Source organism: Vulpes vulpes, chromosome 4 (genome assembly GCF_048418805.1).
Source record: "Vulpes vulpes isolate BD-2025 chromosome 4, VulVul3, whole genome shotgun sequence".
NCBI classification, from domain to species: domain Eukaryota; kingdom Metazoa; phylum Chordata; class Mammalia; order Carnivora; family Canidae; genus Vulpes; species Vulpes vulpes.
In genome coordinates, this window is record NC_132783.1 from 128,786,279 (window position 1) to 128,807,015 (window position 20,737).

The 20,737-nt window shown below is 41.7% G+C and overlaps 2 long non-coding RNA genes across 2 annotated transcripts in view; one reads left to right on the top strand and one right to left on the bottom strand.

Annotated features, from left to right (window-relative positions):
• Positions 1 to 630: 630 nt before the first annotated feature.
• The window catches only part of LOC140598689 (uncharacterized), a 40,177-nt gene continuing 20,070 nt past the window's right edge, over positions 631 to 20,737 (bottom strand). The window contains exon 3 of the long non-coding RNA XR_012001283.1: positions 631 to 748. This is a non-coding gene — a long non-coding RNA (uncharacterized lncRNA). The remainder of the gene's footprint in view (positions 749 to 20,737) is intronic.
• Positions 17,364 to 20,737, top strand: part of LOC140598688 (uncharacterized) — a 65,533-nt gene continuing 62,159 nt past the window's right edge. Inside the window, exon 1 of the long non-coding RNA XR_012001281.1 lies at positions 17,364 to 17,719. This is a non-coding gene — a long non-coding RNA (uncharacterized lncRNA). The remainder of the gene's footprint in view (positions 17,720 to 20,737) is intronic.

Genomic DNA, 20,737 nt, shown 5'->3' on the forward strand with positions numbered 1-20,737 from the left:
AGTGTCTTAAGATGCAGAGGACGTGAGAGAGGAACTAATTATCTTTGCACATGCTGTTCCTTCTGCCTGGAGCACCACTGTGTCTAGTTTACTCTTTCCTCCCATCACCTCCATGAAGAAGCCAGCCTTGGTCTTGTCAAGTTCACACTCCTCTTGGGTGATCTCCCAGTCTTTCTCACTTTCAAAATATATACTTTATTGTATTGTATTTGAAATTACTTCTCCCAGCACTGACCACCATTGCCCCAAGCTCTTTCAGAATAAAGGCACTGTCTATTTTACCTGTTTATTCCTACAGCCTAGCACGAAGTAGGCATGTATACAATGTGTGTTAACATGAATGACTAAAATTATCTTTCTCCATGACAGAAGGCAACAAGTGAAATGTTTTAACAATGTAACTGAGAGAAGGAGTGTATTTGGTTTTTCTTTTCTTTTCTTTATTTATTTATTTTTTTTTTTTTGCAGCTGTTGTAACATTACCACAAACTTAAGAGGCTCAAAACAACAGAAATGTATTCTCTCACAGTTCTGGAGGCCAGAAGTCTGAAATCAGCCCAACTAGGTAGAAATCAAGGTGTCAGCAGGGCTGTGCTTCTTTTGGAAGCTGGAGGAGAGAATCCATTGCTAGTTTTTCCCAGGTTCTGGGGTCTACCACATTTCTTGGTTTATGGTGACACCACTCCACTCTCCAAGGCCAGCATGGTTTATCATCCAAAATAATCTCCTCATCTGAAGATTCTCAACCCTATAAAACAACATGTACAGGTTGCAGAGATTAAGAAATGGCTATCTTTGAGAGGGGTGTTTTTAAATCTGCCATAGGAGGTTTAGAAAGAAAATTGTTTTCATGATGATAAAGGAGCTAGCAAGAAGTAATTTAATGAAGAATAGTATAACTGGTAGAATGAGCAAAATCTTTGAAAATGAGAAAATTGGTAAAGAGGAAATAAAAGAGAAGTTACTATTTAAAAAAAAAAAAAAGGAACCAAAATATTTAATTGGCAGTCTAGGAAGACAGATTCCATAGTCCTGTAGTTAAGAGCACAGATACTGGGACTCAACTACCTGGTGAGAATCTGGCTTCACCATTTACTGCTTTGTGATCTGAGGTAAGTCACTCAACTTCTCTGTGCCTTTGTATCCTCATCTATAAAATAGGAATAAAATTGTCCTTACTTCTTATGGTTGTTGTAAACGATGATAAGACTGAATATGTATAGAGCATTTGGAAGTGTTTACGATTATCTTTTTAAGGAAATGAGAAATCTACAAGAAGTATGAATTTAGGACAAAATAGAAAGAAGAAATGTGTGGAAGAGTGGAAGATACACACTGATAAGAAAAGAGAACTTTAAAATGATTAACCAAAAAGAAAGAGTAAAAAAAAAAAAAGCATAAATGATGTAAGATGAAAGATATTTTTTAAGAGCAAATTAAAAACATTTGCAACCACAAGTTTGAGAGGAAAATAGGGTAAATATGTTGCAGATCAGAAGAAAGGCCAAGACTATAATTGAGGACATCAGGAAAACTGCAGAAAGCAGAAAAATATGTTCCAAGGCTAACAGCTCTTCCTTCCTTTATATATTTATGTGGTTGGTAGTGTTCTTCTTACATCTTTTATGTTTATGCTGATATTTTTGCCTTGTTATTCTATTAATTGCTAATGGAATAGTACTGAAATCTCTGATTGTGGAATTGTCTATTTTTCTCTTTAATGCTGTTTTTACCTCGTGTTTTGAAACACTTATTAGTTGTATACACATTTATGATTGTTATGCCTTCCTCAATGAACCCTTTTATTATAATGAAATATTCTTCCCCTTTATCTCTGATAACACTTTTGGTCTCGTGTATCAGTTTCCTAGGATTGCCATTAAAAAAGTACCACAAAAGGGACGTCTGGGTGGCTCAGGGTTGAGCATCTGCCTTTGGCCCAAGGCGTGATCCGGAGTTCCAGGATCAAGTTCCACGTTGGTCTCTCTGCATGGAGCCTGCTTCTCCCTCTGCCTGTGTCTCTGCCTCTCTTTGTGTGTCTCTCATGGAAAAATAAATAACATCTTAAAAAAAAAAAGTACCACAAACTTGGTGGTTTAAAACAATAGAAATGTATTCTCTCTTAGTTCTGGAGGCTAGAAGTCTAAAACCCAGGTATTGGTAGGGCCATTCTTCCTCTGAAGGCACCAGGCTTGTTTTCCTCTCCTAACTTCTGATTGTTGTCTGCAATATTTGGTGTCCCTTAGCTTGTGGATGTATCAATCCAATGTCTGCCTCTGTCATCACATGCCTTCCTCTCTCCATGTGTCTCAGTGTCTCTCTTTTTATAAGGACCCTGGTTGTTAGAGTGCACCCTAATCCACTATAACCTCATCTCAACTTGATTACATCAACAAAGACCCTATTTCCAAATAAGATCACATTCATAGGTGCCACGGGTTAGGACTTCAATATCTTTTTGGAAAACAAAATTCAACCCACAACATCTTGAAATCTATTTTGCCTGATATTCATATAGCCACTGCAGTCTTCTTATGCTCTCTGTTTGCATAGTATATATCTAAATTTTTCCGTTCATTTACTTTGAGCTTATTTGTATCTTCAGATTTAAAGTGTCTTTAAGGGATCCTTGGGTGGCTCAGCAGTTTAGGGCCGCCTTCCACCCAGAGCATGATCCTGGAGTCCTGGGATCAAGTCCCACGTCAAGCATGCATGGAGCCTACTTCTCCCTCTGCCTGTGTCTCTGCCTCTCTCTCTCTCTCTCTCTGTGTGTGTGTGTGTATGTCTCATGAATAAATAAATAAAATCTTAAAAAAAAATAAAGTGTCTCACTTGTAATAGTAAAATCTACTTTTAATTTTAAAATTCAAATTTCCATCTAGACTCTTTTCCCTTTGGCCTAAGGAACTTCCCTTAGCATTTCTTTTAGTGCAGATCTGCTGGCAACAAAGTCTCTTAGTTTTCTTTTATCTAAAATTGTTTTATTCTGCTTTCATCTTTGAAGGATATTTTTGCTGGATAAGATATTCTGGGTTTATAGGGTTTTTTCCCCCTCCAGCACTTTAAAGGTATTATTTCATTCTCTTCTGGCCTCCATAGTTTTTGATGAAAATTTATTTCTTAATTTAATTTTGTTTGAAATGTATGTAATGTGTCTTTTTTTTTTCTGCTTTCAAGATATGTTCTTTATCTTTGGCTTAACTATTTAACTATCATGTATTTCAATGCTAGTCTTCATATCTATTCCAATTGGTGTTGACAAAGCATCTTGGGTCTGTAAATTTCTGGTTTTCAACACATTTGGAAAACGTTTGTCCATGATCCCTTCAAATACTTTTTCTGCCCTATGCTTTCTCTTTTCTTCTTATGAGGCTACCTGTGTGTTGAACCATTTGGTATTATCTGAGAGGTCCCTTGTTCATTTTTTTTTTTCAATCTTTTTCTCTTTGTTCATCTATTTAGATAATTTCACTGATTCTGTTTTCAAGTCTACATCTCCAATTGGTTATTGAGTTCATCTGGTAATTTTTAAATTTCAGATATTGCATTTTTTAGGTCTAGAGTTTCCATTTGTTTTGTTTTTTTAATTGTTTAAATGTCTCTTCTGAGTTTCTCTGTTTTCATTCATTGAGAGCATATTCTGATTACTTTATCAAGGATAGTTATAATAGCTGCTTATCTGTTGGTTTCAACATCTGGTTCACTTGGGGTCAGATGTGGTTCGTTTTCTTTTCTCTTGAGAATGTGCTACATTTCCTTAATCCTTCATATGTCAAATTATTTTGGAAAGTATCATGTATATTATGACCATGAAGTTATGAAGATTTGGGTTTCTGTTATTTTTCTCTAATGTGCGTTGTTTGCTTTGCTTTAGCAGGCAGTTTTCTTGGCGAGGCTTGAACTGCAAACTTTTTTCATTAGGCAGCAGCTCGTTCTTGGTTCAAATCACTTCAGCCAACCTGCTTTCTTTTGCCCTGGGTATGCATGGTTCAGAGGTCATCATGAGATGTGGGGAGATAGAATTCAGGGATCCTTTCTCTGTCTCCTTTCTCTTCCCTTCCAGGATTCCTCCATTTACTTCAATAGCAGTTCCCCACTTCACCTTTCTGATTCTGCTCACTGGGAAGATTATGAGTTTTTCTATCAGTGCCTTCACCACTAGGCTGCCAAACAACAAATGGACCACATCCACCCCAGACTAAAAGCAGCAGAACTGGGGGAATCATCTCCAAGGATCCTCTCCTCCAGACGTTTACTCCCCACACACAGTCTTTCTGCTTCTGTTCACTCACCGGTGACTTTGGGTACTTGCCTTCATCTTTTATCCAGGTTTTATCATTGTTTCCAGAGGGGAAGGAGCATCCTCTGGTAAGGACTTAATTGGCCATGACCAGAAGCCAGAAACCCATTTGCCGGGCAGTATTGATTCTAATGATAAGGAACTGGAAACAACTTGAATGTCCACCAATGAAAGACAGTGGTACCTTGTCTTCTGGAATACTATATAGTGATGAAAAAGAATATGATCAATCTAACTACTAAAAAAGACAGCTTTCCAGGATAAATACCTTGGGTGAAAGGCAAGTTTCAGAACTATCAGTACAGCCTGTGTAGAGGATGCTGTGGTGTGCCTCCCAGATCTTCCCTTTAGGATCACTGTGCTCGTGTCTGCAGCTGCCAGGAGCACTGCTTGTTGAGGGATCAGAGTGGAGTCCCTCTCTAGGAATTTCCCTCAGCTGAAGGGAGTCATGCTTTCTGAAGAACATGCCCTCCTCAGGGACAGCTCTCATCCAAGGACTGGTTAACGTGAGGGTACACATTGCCTCTGTGGGGGTTAACTCCCAGTTCCAGAGTGCCCCCATGAGATTGGCCAAGACATCAGTTGTGTTCATACCACGGATCAACTTGTCCTTCTTCTCACCCCTGTTCCCTCCCACCCTTACGGGTGTTGTTCCAGTGATTCATCCCCCACCCCCCACCCCCATTAAAAATCCAGCCTGCAAATGTCTATCTCAAAGTTTATTTTCTGGGGAACCTAGGGCACTCTAGGTTTCAGGCACATACCTTTCAGGTAAACAAGCACAAACAACACACAGTTTTGTAAGTTCATATATATATATATAAAGGCAGGGGGGAAGAATCTAGAAGAGTACAGGTGAAATGACAGTAGCAGTTACCTTCAGGGAGGATCTAGGGTGAGGAGAGGACATTGAAGAGCTACTTTATTTGTGTATGTTGGTTGAACTTGTTACAACTTATATATATCTTTGTGGAATTAAAAACAAATGTGGGGATGCCTGGGTGGCTCAGTCAGCTGAGCCTTTGGCTTGGGTCATGATCCCAGGTCCCGGGATCGAGCCCCACATCAGGCTCCCAGCTCAGTGGGGAGCCTGCTTCTCCCTCTGCTTCTTGTTCTCCCCCCATTCAGGCTTGCTCGCTCTCTCTCTTCCTCTCTCTGTCTGAAATGAATAGGTGAAATCTTTTTTAAAAATGTGATTATGAAAACCAAAAGATAACTCTTCATTTATGTCATTATCCCAAATCCTTCCAAACCTAAGCTCTAGGACCATATACTCAACTGCTAATGATACTCTACTATTGGATACCCCTTAGAACCTTCACATTCATGTCCCCAAAGCAAACTTACCATCTCCTCTTTCCAGTTTTTTTCCTCTGTATTTTCTGCCTCAGTGAGTGAGAGCATCACTCTCTCACCTACACACAAACAAAGACTATAGAAGTCATTTTTTACTTTTCTTTCTACCTCATTGTTTCACTTCCGATCCGTGTTCATGTCCTGTTGATTCCAACTCCTTAATATTTCTTGGAACCCTTTAAGCCTTTCCATCCATTTTGCCATTATCTTAGTTCAGATTATCATCCACTTTTGCCTAGATTCTTCTTTTGGAATCCTGACTTTCCTCCTTGGCCCTCATCTTGCTCCTCTTCAATCCATTCTCCACATTCCAGTAGGGACAATATTTCTAAAACATCCAGCTGTTCCAATTGGGCATAGTAGGAGTCTGCACGAAACCATTCATATATTCAGTTGCCACACAACCCATTTTATGATCATTTTCATGTTGGGTGTAAGAGGCCACTGGTAGCCTGGAAAGAAGAATGAAATGCCACCCCTTTGGCCTGGAAGACACAGAGAGCATCATTTGGGCTAACTGGTCATTTCCAGCAACAGCCATTCTTCAAGATTCTACTGAAGCCTACAGATTATACTGTGTCTATGGATTAACTAGAGGGGGTTTAAAAAGAGAGTAGTAATGATGAGAGGAATGGGAGAAAAGATGCATGGAGAAAAGGTAAGGGAGACATACTTATATGTATCATTTTGGCAGTCTGACAATGAACTAGGACATGCCCTTAAATGGAGGTGGAGGCTGAGAACTCATCTTAGAGAAGGTGTGGGAAAGGTGACACTGAACTGTGTGGGTCAGTTTCCCCCTGGGGTTTAGGATTCTTTAATGCTGTTAGAAAAGCAAATTTGGTTTTTATGAATGGCAGTATTGTAGACAGATCTTAAATTTTTTTTAATTTCTATTAAAATCATTTCATTATTTTTGATATATTAATAATAATACCAAAAGTTTAAAAGACTTCTTTTTCAAGTGAGCTCCTTTTCATCTTAACTTCATGTTTTTATAGGAAAATTTCAAACAAGTACAAAAGCAGGGAGAAGAGCGGGTCAAGCCTCAGGTATCCATCACCCAGTTCCAACCATTAGCCCCTATTTGGTAATCCAGGGCTGTGTGCCCCCCTTGTACTATTATCTCACCTCCAAACTCACCTTTGCTGGGGACTAGTGCTCCTCAAACCTCATTTCAGTTTTGTCAACCGGCTCCCTGTTGGACTCTGCCAATGGCAGGTACTAGAGAGACTGAGGCTGGAGGAGGAAGAAAGGACTTACCTCTTCCTGTTTGTTTCCTGATCATACCACCCTGCAGGGCTGCTTTGCAGGGTAATGGTAGTAGCCAGCTGCAGGTTTTCTAACACTCACACAACCAGCCTCACATCCTCCTCAAAGGCATCAGGCTCAGGAGGCCAGAGCACACTCTCTAGCGACCCGTCTGTAGTCTCCAGAGCCCCTCCTGGAGCCCAGACTTTAGCTGTCTTCTCAAAGGTCTGTGTCCAGCTAAGTGGGGCACTTACTTCCTCCAAGACTCTAGGTCTTCATAATTCTGATCCCTTTCCTTGTTTCCCAACCCTAGGGCAGTAACTACTTCCGGCAGTTGCTCCTTCCATGATCCCTCCATGATCGCTTTGGTTTTCTTTGCTTGTCAGTCACCTGGCTAATCATTCTTTATTCCCTGTTACAATAAACGGTGTGGTTTCTGTCTCCATCATGACCACTTTTTTTCCTGAAGTATTTTAAAAGCAATCCAGATATCATACCATTTCCTCTGTAGTGCTTCAGGATATATCTCCAAATTATGAGCATTTAAAAAAATGTACATAACCACCACGGCAATAACAAACTTAACAGAAATCCTGTAAGGACATTGACTAATTAGTTTGCATGCACATTTCCTTGATATTCTTAATGACTCCCAAGATCTTCATAAGCATCACTCACAGATGCCCTGGAGATGTAGGGAGGGAATAGGAACAAGAGACAAGAGAGGGTGGTTACCGCTCCAAGAGAAAATTATAGAAGAACTAGAAAACTCCTTCAATTTTCACTTGTTTTAGGGCTACACCCAAGTGGAAAGGAATCCCGGGAGAAAACAGGCAGGCATTTTAAGGGCAGAACGGGGTCATGAGAGGCCCTGGGAATCAGATCGCAGGATGCAGGTGTGTTGGTCAGAGCATCACTGTTCGCCTTTGGGCACTGCCTCCTCACAACAAACCTGACTGAAGAGTTTGATGAAGGAAATATCTTCAGTTGACAACTTTACCAAGAAAAAAGGCTGGAAAAGGGGTTTGAGGATGGGGAGAACAGTCATGTGCACAGAGTTGACCTAGATGTTTCCTTCACTTCATTCCATGATAGGAATGCTCCTCCTGGCGGGGTATGTGCAACTGGCTGTACCCTTCCTCCTGACATAAATCTTCATTGCTTTCCCAGGAGAAACATTGCCATTTTGCCAAATGGCGGTTTTTATAATGAAAGTTTCAATGATTTATTTATCTTCCCAAGATTATCCAAACATAAGAAATTTAATTGGACTTGTCTAAACACTGTCAGTCACCCATAGCCTTGAAGACCTCCTTACTCTGAACCTAACTAAAACTAATGACATGATAAAGATGCCAAAACTCTAATCTCTGGTAGAAGCAAAAAGAAAAGTTGTGAAAAATTGTTTTGCATACTTTGTAGCTGTGCTGCTTTATATTTCAGTTTCCAGGGAGGAGGTGAGAGTGGACCTACAGAAGGACATGAGAGAATTGGCCATTTTCTTATGAATAATTGTGACCCCCTTGAACCTCCAGGCATCCTCCCCCCAGCCTGGGAAAATTTAGGATACAAGGAAACTGAGGCAGCTTTAGACACTTGGTGCTGATAATCAATGCTGAAAGTACTATATTTGCAAGATTTTATTTATTTTAGAGAGAGCATGTGTACACGTGAGCAGGGGGAGGGGCAGAGGGAGAGGGAGAGAGAGAATCTCAAAAAAACTCTGCACAGAGTGTGGAGCTCAACATAGAGCCCAATCTCAGAACCCTGAGATCATGACCTCAGCTGAAACCAAGAGTTGGATGCCTAAAAACTGAGCCACCCAGGTGCCCCCAAGCTGGACTGTCTTGAGTCAACCTATAGAGTTCACCAAAAGACAGGGAAAGATAAAATCAACATCCTACTTCTGCTCTGCTGCTTTTAGTGATATGAACTAGTTAGGTCAAACTCCTTAGGATCTCAGTTTCTTCATCTGTGAAATGGAAACAAGCATGAACACTTGTCTTATTTTCCTTATTAGGGATGTGACAAAAATGAAATGAAATAGAGTGCTTTAAAAACTGTAAACAACCATATATTTGGGATGTCTCTTCAGAATTAGCGACTCACGAAAGTCTTCTTGAGTTTGCTTCTGCTTATGACGTTAGGAAGTTCCTCAACCTTGCCTTGCCAAAATTTAGCCCAAGGAATAATGAGATTAATTCCTTTTCCTATCTCTCTCAGAAGAAAGGTATGGAAGGGAGATACTAAATGGGGAAAACTTTGTGCATTCTAGAATTCTTTCTGAAATTGTCACCAATTATAGCAGCTAAAAAGTCTTCTGATCTTGGTCAGAAGTAACATATACACCATACAAGTAAACATAATCCTTTAGCTCTGGGCGGCAACGACTGTCTGCTGACAATGGAATGTTTCTTCAAACATTCCTTCTGCACATCTTGATTCTCCATATTCAGCTCTCCTGGCCAGGTGGATTAATGCAAATTGACATGTTTTGTGACTTCATTGGGCCTTGTTCTTTGAATTTAAAGCAGATGATACTCTGGAGTCTTTTTACATGGCATGTCCAGATCTGAAAGCCTGATGGAGCATCACTCTGTGAACTCTCAATTTCATAGTATTTGTGGATACATTACATCCATCATGTCCTTTAAAAAGCATTTTAGACTATTGGACTTGGCTTTTGATGGCCTTGATGGCCAGTATATTATTGGCTAGTGTGTTCTCTGGAAGCAGCACTGAGATACAGCTTTCCTAATTGTATCACCAAAGGGCATGAAAACAGCCAAAAGCTCCAGAGAGATTGCTCAATTTCACTTTCCAAATCTCAAACAAATGCATCTAATTAATGAAACCTCATTCAGATCTAAAACCCCAGCTGCAAGAGATAGTGGAAAACAGAGACTAGCTTTGCAGTCTTGCCAGATAGGTCTGTCCTCAGCTCTGTTAACATCTTAGCAGCATTTGGCACAACTGACCACATCTTCTTTCTCCAAGCCCTTTCACTTTGCTTCTGTGATGCAGAATTCTCCTGGGTTGCCACCTACCTTTCTAGACCCTCGTTCTCAAACTCTTTCACAGTTATTCTTGCTCTGCCCTTTCCTTAAACAATGGTGTTCCTTTTTATGACCCCAGGCCCACTTTCTTTTCATATCCTTTATGCCTTTTATTTTTAAAAATAATCTTCCTTCTTATCTATCTTGCTAACTCTCCATGTTCCCAGGTACCATCTATTTGCTGTTAACTCCCAAATTTGTATTTCCAATATGTATCTCGCTTTCAAGTTTCAAACCTCTATAGCCAACTCCTTACTAAAATTGTGTGTTCCAAAAGGTAAAGCAAATTCAATGAGTCTAATAATGAATCCACCCAATTTTATCTCAAGATGTATCCTGTCTCTGTGCTTGCATCATCCGAGAAGTGATCCAACCAGAACCTTCATGCTTCAGAGGGTTCTACTTTTTACCTGGTGGTGGAAGAGACAGGAAGCAGAAACTCCCTGATTAGTTAAGTGCTATGTCTGTAACTGGTGCATCATAGCTTCTGCTAATTCTATTGGTCAAACCAGTCAGAGTTTGCCCAGATTCAGTAGTGGAAAAATTGACTACCTCATGATAGCGGGGGACTGCAAGTTCATATTGCAAAATGCCTTGTGGGATGGGAGGTATCATTGTGACCATCTCTGGGAGATGCAATCTGCCATACTGACAAGATCAGAAATCAAATTCAGACTCAACTAACTGCAGACCCAAAGCACGTAACCATGAAGCTATATTGATTGCTTCATGTGTTCAGAAAAACACTCCTTTCGCTTTTAGAAAATAACTGAAATAAAGGACTAGTGGTTCTTCTCCATCAGTAGCTGATGGCTCATTCACTTATGCATTCACTATCTTTAAGCACCCACAATAAGCCCAAGCATTGTTTGAGTGCACACAAGAATGACTAGAACAAGTCACTGATCTCCTGGAGCTGGAGTCCATTCTTCCACCATTGCACAAGTATTTTCATTTTGAATTGATGGAATCAGAATCAATTATTTTTAAGGGCAAGGGATAATCAATTTTTGATCCTAAGAGATATTGAAATGAAGCTCTCCAGGGAAGTAGAGGTCTGCACAGAGTTTAAAATTGAAGCTTGACCCCATCAAAGTTAATAGCATCACAAAATATTTAGATCTCTTGGGGTGGCATGTATAACAGGGGAGATTATACATTTTAAATATTTACAGCTGATAAATATTTTTTATTATATGACAGAACTTGACACATAGCAGCTTGTAGGGGAAAATGTTCAAATTCAGCATGCAAATGAATTAATTTTACCTTTTGTCCTAGGGTCAAGCTGTGGCACCGGCTAAACAGCCAACAGTTGGCAGGCCAATTGCCAAAACAATCAATTGGGTCACTGAGCAATCCAGTTCCCTCATTAAGACAATCGAAACAAGAACAACCAAATCAGATTGACTCTTTGGAAATCTAATCAATTGCTCCACAATCAGATATAACAGCTCTCCAATCAAATTAATTTTATTTTATTTAGTTTAGTGAAGCGACATAGGCACAACTTTCACGGGTGCCTGTTTTTTCCTCAAACGTAGCATGACATAATATTAGCATCTGAAGGGGTTCTAGAGACATCTGGTTCTCTACTTCTCACAAGGGAAAAAAAAGGATAAGCAGTACACTAAGTCACTAGGTAAATGTGTTGTGTCTCTCTGGAGTGCTAAGTGTATCTTCAAATTTGATGGGGAATACACGTATATATTTACAACTACAAATATATCATGGAGTATGTATTAGGACAGATTAGATTATGCTCTGATAGCAAAAGACTTCCAATCTCAGTGATTTAAGACAACAAGCTTATTTCTCATTCCTGTAACATGAGGGGGTCAGCTGAGGCCTATGTTCCACGTTGCCTTCCTTCCAGAATCCAGATTGATGGGACAGACTCTCTGTAGGGCTTTATCTGTTGTTTTAGTGGAGGAAAAGGCAATAGGTAAGTCATGAGCTAGATCGTAATATACTCACCTGCAAGTGACACTTGTCATTTCCATTCATACACTTCATTGGCCAAAGAATGTCATATAAATCTATCTATCTTCTTTAAAAAAAAACAAAAGATTTTATTTATGTATTCATGAGAGACACACACACACAGAGAGAGAGGCAGAGACATAGGCAGAGGGAAAAGTAGGCTCCCCACAGGGAACCTGATGCAGGACTCCATCCCAGGACCCCAAGATCACAACCTGAGCCAAAGGCAGACCCTCAAACACTGAGCCACCCAGGTGCCCCTAGACCTACCTATATTCAAAGAGGGTCAGGGAGGTGCAACTCTACTGTGTACCCAGAAGAATTAGGAATATTTGGTGGACAGTATTCATGTCTACCACAGAATGGGGTACAAAGCTCATATAAACTTTAGGATAAAACATGAGACTTTGAGGAAGTTTTTTGAAATCTTTGTGCACCTACTAAAATGATTAAATACAAGAATCCTAGAAAATTGACGCATGCTTGCCTTTAATGTCTTAATTTATCTTAAAACATAATATATGTGAATATATACATTAATATAAATATATATATAATATAAACACTACATGTAGAATCTGTAAGTGTATTTTCCTTTTCTTTTGATGTCAGTCTAAGGGGATTTCTGTGAGAGTGGGTTCATTGATTGGATTTTCTAACTGTCTAATATCCCTAAGTGCCTGGTCTTTGTGAGAATCTAAAGCCACCGGCAAAGCAATTTAAGTGGAAAATCTGTCAAGATGTTTTATAATTCTTTTACTGTTGTCTCTTCCACACAGTATTTGAAAGCAGTTTGCCAACACAAGTGACTTGCATTTCTTAAATATTTCCAAAGTTTTTACTTAGCTTTCCAGCATTCACTATTTTAAACTATTTCAAACACACAGACAAGAATCCATCCTTGCATATTTACTATCTAATCAGTATAGTTTTCACACAGCTGTTTCTTTTGTAATCTTAATCTACTCATTTAAATACTTAATTAAATCATATGATTATAATAAGCACAAAAGGCACACCCAGATTTGGGAATGATATGACTCAAGTGGCAGGGACAGAAATACAAGGGCGTGCTAGAGAGGACACGGACTCCTAGCCCCCACCATTCCTGTACATCAGATAATACATTTCATTTTTTTTTAATTTTTTTTTAAATTTTTTATTTATTTATGATAGTCACAGAGAGAGAGAGAGAGGCAGAGACACAGGCGGAGGGAGAAGCAGGCTCCATGCACCGGGAGCCTGACGTGGGATTCGATCCCGGGTCTCCAGGATCGCGCCCTGGGCCAAAGGCAGGCGCCAAACCGCTGCGCCACCCAGGGATCCCAGATAATACATTTCAAATAACAAATGGAACATACCTGCCGATGATCTAGTCATGTGGTTGGTTAAAAGAACTTGTTTTAAACTTTGGTAGAAAAATTTAGGAGTGCTATTCAGGATCCTCATATAATGATCCTAAAGCCCAGAGTCAGTGAACTACTTAAATTCATTCCTTCATTCATTCACTCATTTATTAGTTCATGTATCCATCAGTCCATTCAGAGGCCATATAGGATACTGGACAAGAGCAAATATTCTGGCTCCAAATTGTGAGGGCTTGAATTCCAGTTTTGTTATGTGCCCTGTGGCCAGTTTCCTCAACTGTAAAGTGGGGAGATCACGACCTACCTCATAGGATAGTTGAGAAGATTGAGTAAAATAACAGGTGTAAGTTATGTAAATGTTAACTTATGATAAACTCGTTCATTGAATGAATATTTGCTGAGCAAATACCATGTGCCATATATTGCTTTAGCTGATGGAGAAAGGAGATGAACAGTAAATAGCACAGTTGCCTCTCTTGTGCAGTTTTATAGTCTAATATGAGAAGCCAGTATTACACCATCGGCTTGGAAATAATTAGATATGATTTGTTTACATTCTCTGAGGAAGTGCAGGGTGGTAGGAAGGAGCCTTTCCTCTCTATATCCTCAGAAATCAGTAGAGTCTGGCACATATTCAGTAAGTGCTCAAGAAAATATTTCTGGAATGAATGAGTAAATAAATATAACCTACCCAAAGAATAATACCCATTTAGTGGATTTGTCAGCATTTTGCTTCTTGTTAGAGACTGGGATTCCGGGCAGTGGGAGAGACCAGCGCTGCTTGCTAGGCAGGTCCTGCACCCCTCCTCTACTCTCCTCTACCCACTTAGTAAAACTAAAGTCCTCTAATTTCTAGTGTTTCTAGTTCACTAAGATGCCTTCTGTGGACAGATTTTCTAAGATGTGAACTTAGATTGCTAGATTCAGAATTCTAACTTTTGTGCGATGACTATCATCAGCACATGTTTGTCAATTCAGGAAAAATGCCAATAAAATATCATTTAATACACTTAGCCACTATTTTTATATGCGTCAGAGTGAGCTTCTTTATGGGTAGAGATTGAATTTTTTGAACTTCAAGTATCTTTTGACTAGCAAGGGATGTTACTAAGTGAGGAGTCATTGCTAAAAAGTAAAATGTTTTATTGCTCCTCAAACCCGGCCAAACAGACGCACCACTTAGCAGATCTCGGAGGTTTTCTCTAACTTTGATGACACACACATGCAGGGGGACCTGGGCTCTGTAGACCTCCTGGGGGACAAAGGTGGAGGCCGTCCCCTTCTTGGGGAGGGGCTCAGTTTCAGTGAAGGGGCTACCCCCTATAAACATGAGACAAAATTTTTAAACAGTTTAGATAGAACTTTTTTCAAGGTATCATTTCATGCTTCCCTGACTTCTTAGATAGAATATTCTGAAAAGCAGTGTGTCTAGTTTAGCACAGTTGGTTACAGCTAAAGAAATCTCTCCGGGGCAGTTGTAAAGAAGAGAGTGGGTGGCCCCGAACCGGTTCTGTTCGCTCCTCTCTCTCTCACCTGTGATAGTTTCTCAGCTGTGTAAGTTGGACACGGCTGATGAGGGCCAAACGTATGTCCACCGCCGTGGGTACAGTCACCCCAGTGTCTGCTAAGCGTAAGTGCGCACGTGGAGGCCATGGAGCAGAATCAAATTTGCCGTGTTGAGTGTCCAGTTTCCTGTGGGCGCCCACTGAGGTGGGTCGTTTGGCACTCTCCAGCTATGTGGCTGCCAAATAATGTAGATAATCAAGCTTTCAAAAGTCCATTTTGCTTGTCTCACAGAGTCCTCTCTTGTCCTCTCAGAGTCTGAACTACTTCTCTCCATCCTGGACTTACTTTCTGTACTCTTCTTCCCCTCTTCCTCTCTCTTCCCTCCTCCCTTTCTCATTGCCTCCCCCACTCCTCTTCCCTTTCCTGCTTTTCTCTTGCTTCTCTCTCCCTCCTTCCACTCTTCATACTCCTCTTCCTCCCTCTTTCTTCAGCCATGCCCCACTTGGCCAAGTCTTGCTCCTCTCTCCCCGTCAGCAGAAACCTACGTTCGTAGCTTTTCATCTTTGTCTGCGGCTGCCCCACAGACTAAGGCACTGAGTTTCCTCGAGGTGCGTCTAAACCTGCCAACTCGTGAGGACTTCAGATCTGGAGATGGAGTGAGGCCTATCTGGGGCAGAACTGGTAAGAATAATCACCTACAAGCCAGTCTACACTCGACAGCTTGCAGAGGAGCTCTCTCAAAGAGAATGCAGCTGATGCCGTACAGAAGCCCGAGGACGTTGTAGCGTTCCCAAACTGGCACCCCCGACTGTAGGGCAGACGGAAAGACAATCAGAGAAGCTGGGTTTAAACTTAGCAAAGTAAAAACACAATATTGGATCTGGGAAGAGTTGATGATAGCTCAACTAAGAATTACAAAGTGGGTTTGAAACTTCCTGTGGGAGCCCTGGGTTGGCCTGTGTTCCCACTCCGTGGACACTGTGCCAGCAAACACATCTCCTTTTCATTTGTCAGCATTCTGCTTCTAGTTAGAGACTGGGATTCCGGGCAGTGGGAGAGCCGGGCGCTGCTTGCTATGCAGGTCCTGCACTCCCGGCGTCTCTGCACACACGCTTTGGAGGTGCTTCTTGTTGTCCCAGCTACCTGGGCCGGGCTGGCTGTGTTGCAGGAGCAGGTGGTGCCTGAGGACAAGCCCTTGTCTTTCCCCGGTGCTGCCTCCCTATTACTACCACTCCCCCCATATTTTTTTGGGGGGGGGGCTATTTCCTTCCTCTCTTTCCCTGTAAGCTTGCCTGGGCTACCACCTCCCCTTCACAGATCCAAACAGTTAAGCACTCAGGTTCTGTTCCCCTTTCAGGAGAGATGTGCTGGGGGGCGGGCGGGCAGATGGGAGGGGGCATGAAGGGGCCTCCTGGGGTGCTGGAAATGTTCTCTATTTTGGTCTGAGTGCTAGCTGTATGAGGGTATGCATGTGTGAACACTCATCGAGCTATACATTTAAGATTGGGCACTTCATTGTATATGTTACATCATTAAAAAGAAGAAGAAGAGAGAATCTAGAATCGGCAGATCTGGGTGTGAATCCATTTGGGGTTGCATGATCTCTGGCTCTTGCCAAGCCTCCATTTACCCCTATAAACAAGGATATATAAATATCCTAAAGTGTATGGATAGATAGACAGACAGACAGATAGATCCATGAGAGTATGACATGAAATACAAAGCATTCAGTGTGTAAAACGCTTGGTACAGGGTTAGTGCTCAACAGTAGGTTGCAAATATCATCATTGTTGTTTGAGAAACTTATTCTGTGAACATGGTAACAGATGCAAATGTTTTGAGTTAACATCCCTCCACATACTGGAGCATCTGGACACCATCTTTCAGGGCCTTAACTCAAAGGTGAGACTAACAGTGGGGATTTTAGACACTGAGGCAGGCCAATAGAAGAAAACTATTGGGCAGGAAGCCTGTGGGTGTTCTTTTTTTTTTTAATTTTATTTATTTATGATAGTCATACAGAGAGAAAGAGAGAGAGGCAGAGACACAGGCAGAGGGAGAAGCAGGCTCCATGCACCGGGAGCCTGATGTGGGATTCGATCCCGGGTCTCCAGGATCGCGCCCTGGGCCAAAGGCAAGCGCCAAACCGCTGCGCCACCCAGGGATCCCAGTTATTTAAGTTACACCAGCCGGGCAGCCCCAGCCACCTGGCCAGCCCGCCCAGGCCTCACCTGTGTCTCACACCCATTATAGCCATGTGTCTTGAATCCTGGAGGCAAATTCTGATGAATTCGTTTTTAGCAAATAAACTCCATTCATATGCAAAATATAAACTTCTGATCTGTGCGCCCTGACACCAATGCTGAGAAAGGCAGCTGTGACTAGTGGCATTATTTCAGCTCCATCCTGGAAAACGAGAGCCTTCCCGATTCTTTTTCTGCCCTCATTAAAATCTGTTTCACTATGACCAGGAAATGGAGGAGACCCATGGTATTTATTGCTGACCTCTACTTTGCTTGTAACTACTTAGAAATCCATCGAAGTACAGGGTCAGAGCCCTGTGAGGTCTTCCTGGTTAGCTGAGTGAAAACCCTTCCCTTTGCAGACGAAGCAGGAGGAGAGGCAACCTGTACAAAGTTCATTCATCTCCAATGAGGATTTATTCAGCTACTGTGTGCCAGGATTTGTGGTAGACCCTAGATTACATAAGCTGGCATGGAAAATTTCCTCTAGCTCTCTTCCAGAGTTCTCTGCAGCCAGACTGTAACTCAGATCAGTACCGCCTGCTACGCATTGATGCTTCAGGAGAACAACAATCTAGATGTCGCTGAATTAAATCATCAAGGGAGAAGGAGGGGTGCTGGCAGCTGGCACTGCACACCACACAGGCTTATACACAGGTAAGAGCCTGTGCCCTGAGTGGGCTGGGGGGATTCCGTGTTCACGGTTGCTTACCTGCCTCCCTCTTGGGATCTCCTCCGATACACAGAGCTTTTAGGGGCATCACCTTTGTTCCCTGACTTCCTGCGTTTTAGGCTACTCTGGATAGCCCTTCCTTTCTAGATTCAACTACCTGAATGTGCTAGAAAGAGAAGTGGAAGACACAAGGGGACCGGCCCTTCTCCAAACTCCCTACACCGTGGGCCTGAAGCACTGGCTATGGGGCATTAAACCCAGTGCCTTTAAACGAGTAACCTAAGCTAGAGAAATGGGCCGGGGCCATGGCACCAGTGTGTTGAGAGCTGTGGCAAAGTGTTGAGGACCCATTGTGATGGGGTGAACCATGCCCCTGGCCCGCCCCATCTTCCAGCCCTCTTTCCTGGCTTATGGGCTCCTACCGCTGGTCCCCTGGCTACTTCCTGAACATACTAGCTTCTTCATGCCTCTTCTACCTTAATATCTTTGTCCTTGTTGCTCATTCTGCCTGGAATTAGCTTTCCCCAGCAACTGCAGAGCTGCTCCCTGGTATCACTCATACCCCAGAGAGGTGTCCTCCAGGTGGCCTATCTAAAATAGCTCCACATTCCACTCTGGTTTTGCCCATGGCTCTGTTTTATTTTATTTTTATTTTTTTATAGTCCTTCCCACCACCTGATACTTTAGTATATATTTTTGTTGGTGGTGATGTTGTCCATTGTCTGTCAGCTCCAGAGGAGCCTGGACTTTGGTTTGTTTCGCCCCCTGCCATCAGCCCAGTGTCTGGAACACAGCCTGGATCCTGGTGATTATTCATCAAACATTTGCTGAATGAGGAAATGAAAGAAATCATGGGGGGAGATAATTTAGACTCGGGAAAAGCTTCCTGACAGAGATGGCCCTTAAGGCAATGGGATAAAACGTGGCTCAGGTAAGGACAGGGAGTGTGCAAGTGTTTTGGGCCGAAGACACAGCATGTGGGAGGCAGAAGAGGAAGACGGACCCTGGAAAATTGATAGGGAGTTCAGACTCGACCTTACAACATAAGGAAGCAAAATGGTACAGCCCTTTTAGAGCACAGCTTGGCAGTTCCTTATACAGTTGAATAGGCATTTGCCACACAACCTAGAAATATCACTCCCGGGTATTTACCCAAGTAGATTGAAAACTTACTTTCACATACAAAAAACTGAGTTTCTATGACAAGCTTTATTTTTAATCACAAAAGAGATCTGTTTTCTATTTGGAATCCTGTGGTGGTTCCATGACTGTGTGTGTCTGTCTCAATCAGGCACTCAAGAGAGTGATTTTTACTGCATGGAAATGACTCTTTAATTCAAAGAACTATGGGAAACCACTGGAGTGTTTTCAGTAGCACTGTCAGATCTGTGTTTCGGAAGGATTACTCTGGCAGGGGGACAGCAGGAATGGACATGGGAACCATCGAGAAGTCAAGAAGTGGACCACATGAGAGATGACCGCAGCCTGGACGGTGCTGGCAGAAGCAGGGGTGGAAGAAAGTGAGAATTTGAGACATAGATAGAAGATGAAATCAGCAGGCCTTGGTAATTCATTGGATATGGTGAATGAGAAAGAGGGAGGTGCCAAGAATGATGCTAAGAAATTTGGCTCAGGGAGACCTGGGTTGACAGTGGTATCATCTGCCATAAACACATAGGACTTTGGAGGAGGAGGAGCGGGCTTTGGGAAGCACACAGCATGAGCATATATGAGCTAACAGGGTGTCGTATACATTGAGAGTACACTTACTGTTTTCATTGGTTTAGTTAGTTTGTTCTGTTGTATCATAGCATGGTGACACGGACCTGAGTGCTTTATTCTAGGGTCCTCTTTGCAGCCACAACCAAAAATCCACCTGTCTTGTGGGTTACCATTGAGACTTTATGTTCTGTAGCATCAAAATACTTTCATCTTGGTGCTGCCATTTGGCTCTGTAAGACATCACGTCTACTCAATTTATGTGGGTGCAGCTATATGATTAAGATAGCTACTTAAGCTAGAGGGTGGACCATTCCGCATGCTGAATTTTCAAGGAAATATATATATCAAAAAATTCAAAAAAAAAATCAGTATGTGAGTCCTAGAATAAAGAGCTGTCTCCCTCAGAGAGCCTTTAGCACCTGTGCATGGATGTGGCTTGGGTGGTTTTTGCCTGTAGAGAAGGACGGGCTTCCACATTCTCCTCTGCTTTGTCAGCTCCTTCCATTCCCTGGCCTCGATAAAGCTGAAGTGTGTATCTCCGGCCAAACCACCTTCTGCTGTTTTCATGTGTCCTCAATTCCGTGTGGTCTGGCCTGGCAAGGAGAAACTTAAACTGAATGAGTGTGGTTCACGGCCTGGGGATTATAGATTTCTTTCAGAACATCTAAAACTCTGAAACAATGTTATACCATTGATCCCCAAAATATTCTTGTGAACTTAGTTGGAAATTCTTGCCTGTATTTATGACTAGGGAAGCTGGAATAAAGAGACATTCATTCCAGTCAAATCAGTTTAGATTCTAAATGGCAGAGTCTTGGTTCCTTAATCTTCCCCAAAACATCTTACTCTTGCCTTAGAGACATGTTGCAACTCTATGGCCTTTCTAAGTGTCAAATTCAATGAAATTGCTTCTTAATGGTCGCCTCTTGGTGGGTGGGTTTACAGGATGGTTTTGAGGTTCTTTATGATCATCCATGTTCTGGTTTTCCCATGATAAGCATGTGTTACCTTTATAATTGGGAAGAAAATGAAAGACACTTCATTTAACAACCGTGTGCACAGTAGGAAACCATTTTTAAAGACAAATGTACATATGAGATTACATATCCAAATGTTAACAGCAGTCATTGTGTCTGGGAATATGGGTGATTTTGCTTTTTTTTCTAGTGCTTTGCGTTTTTGTTTTGTTTTTTATGACTACTCTTCTGTAATCAGAAAAAAAAAATACAAACTATTCTTTTAAAAATGCCATGCAGCCTTCTTCTTCCCAGTTAATGCAG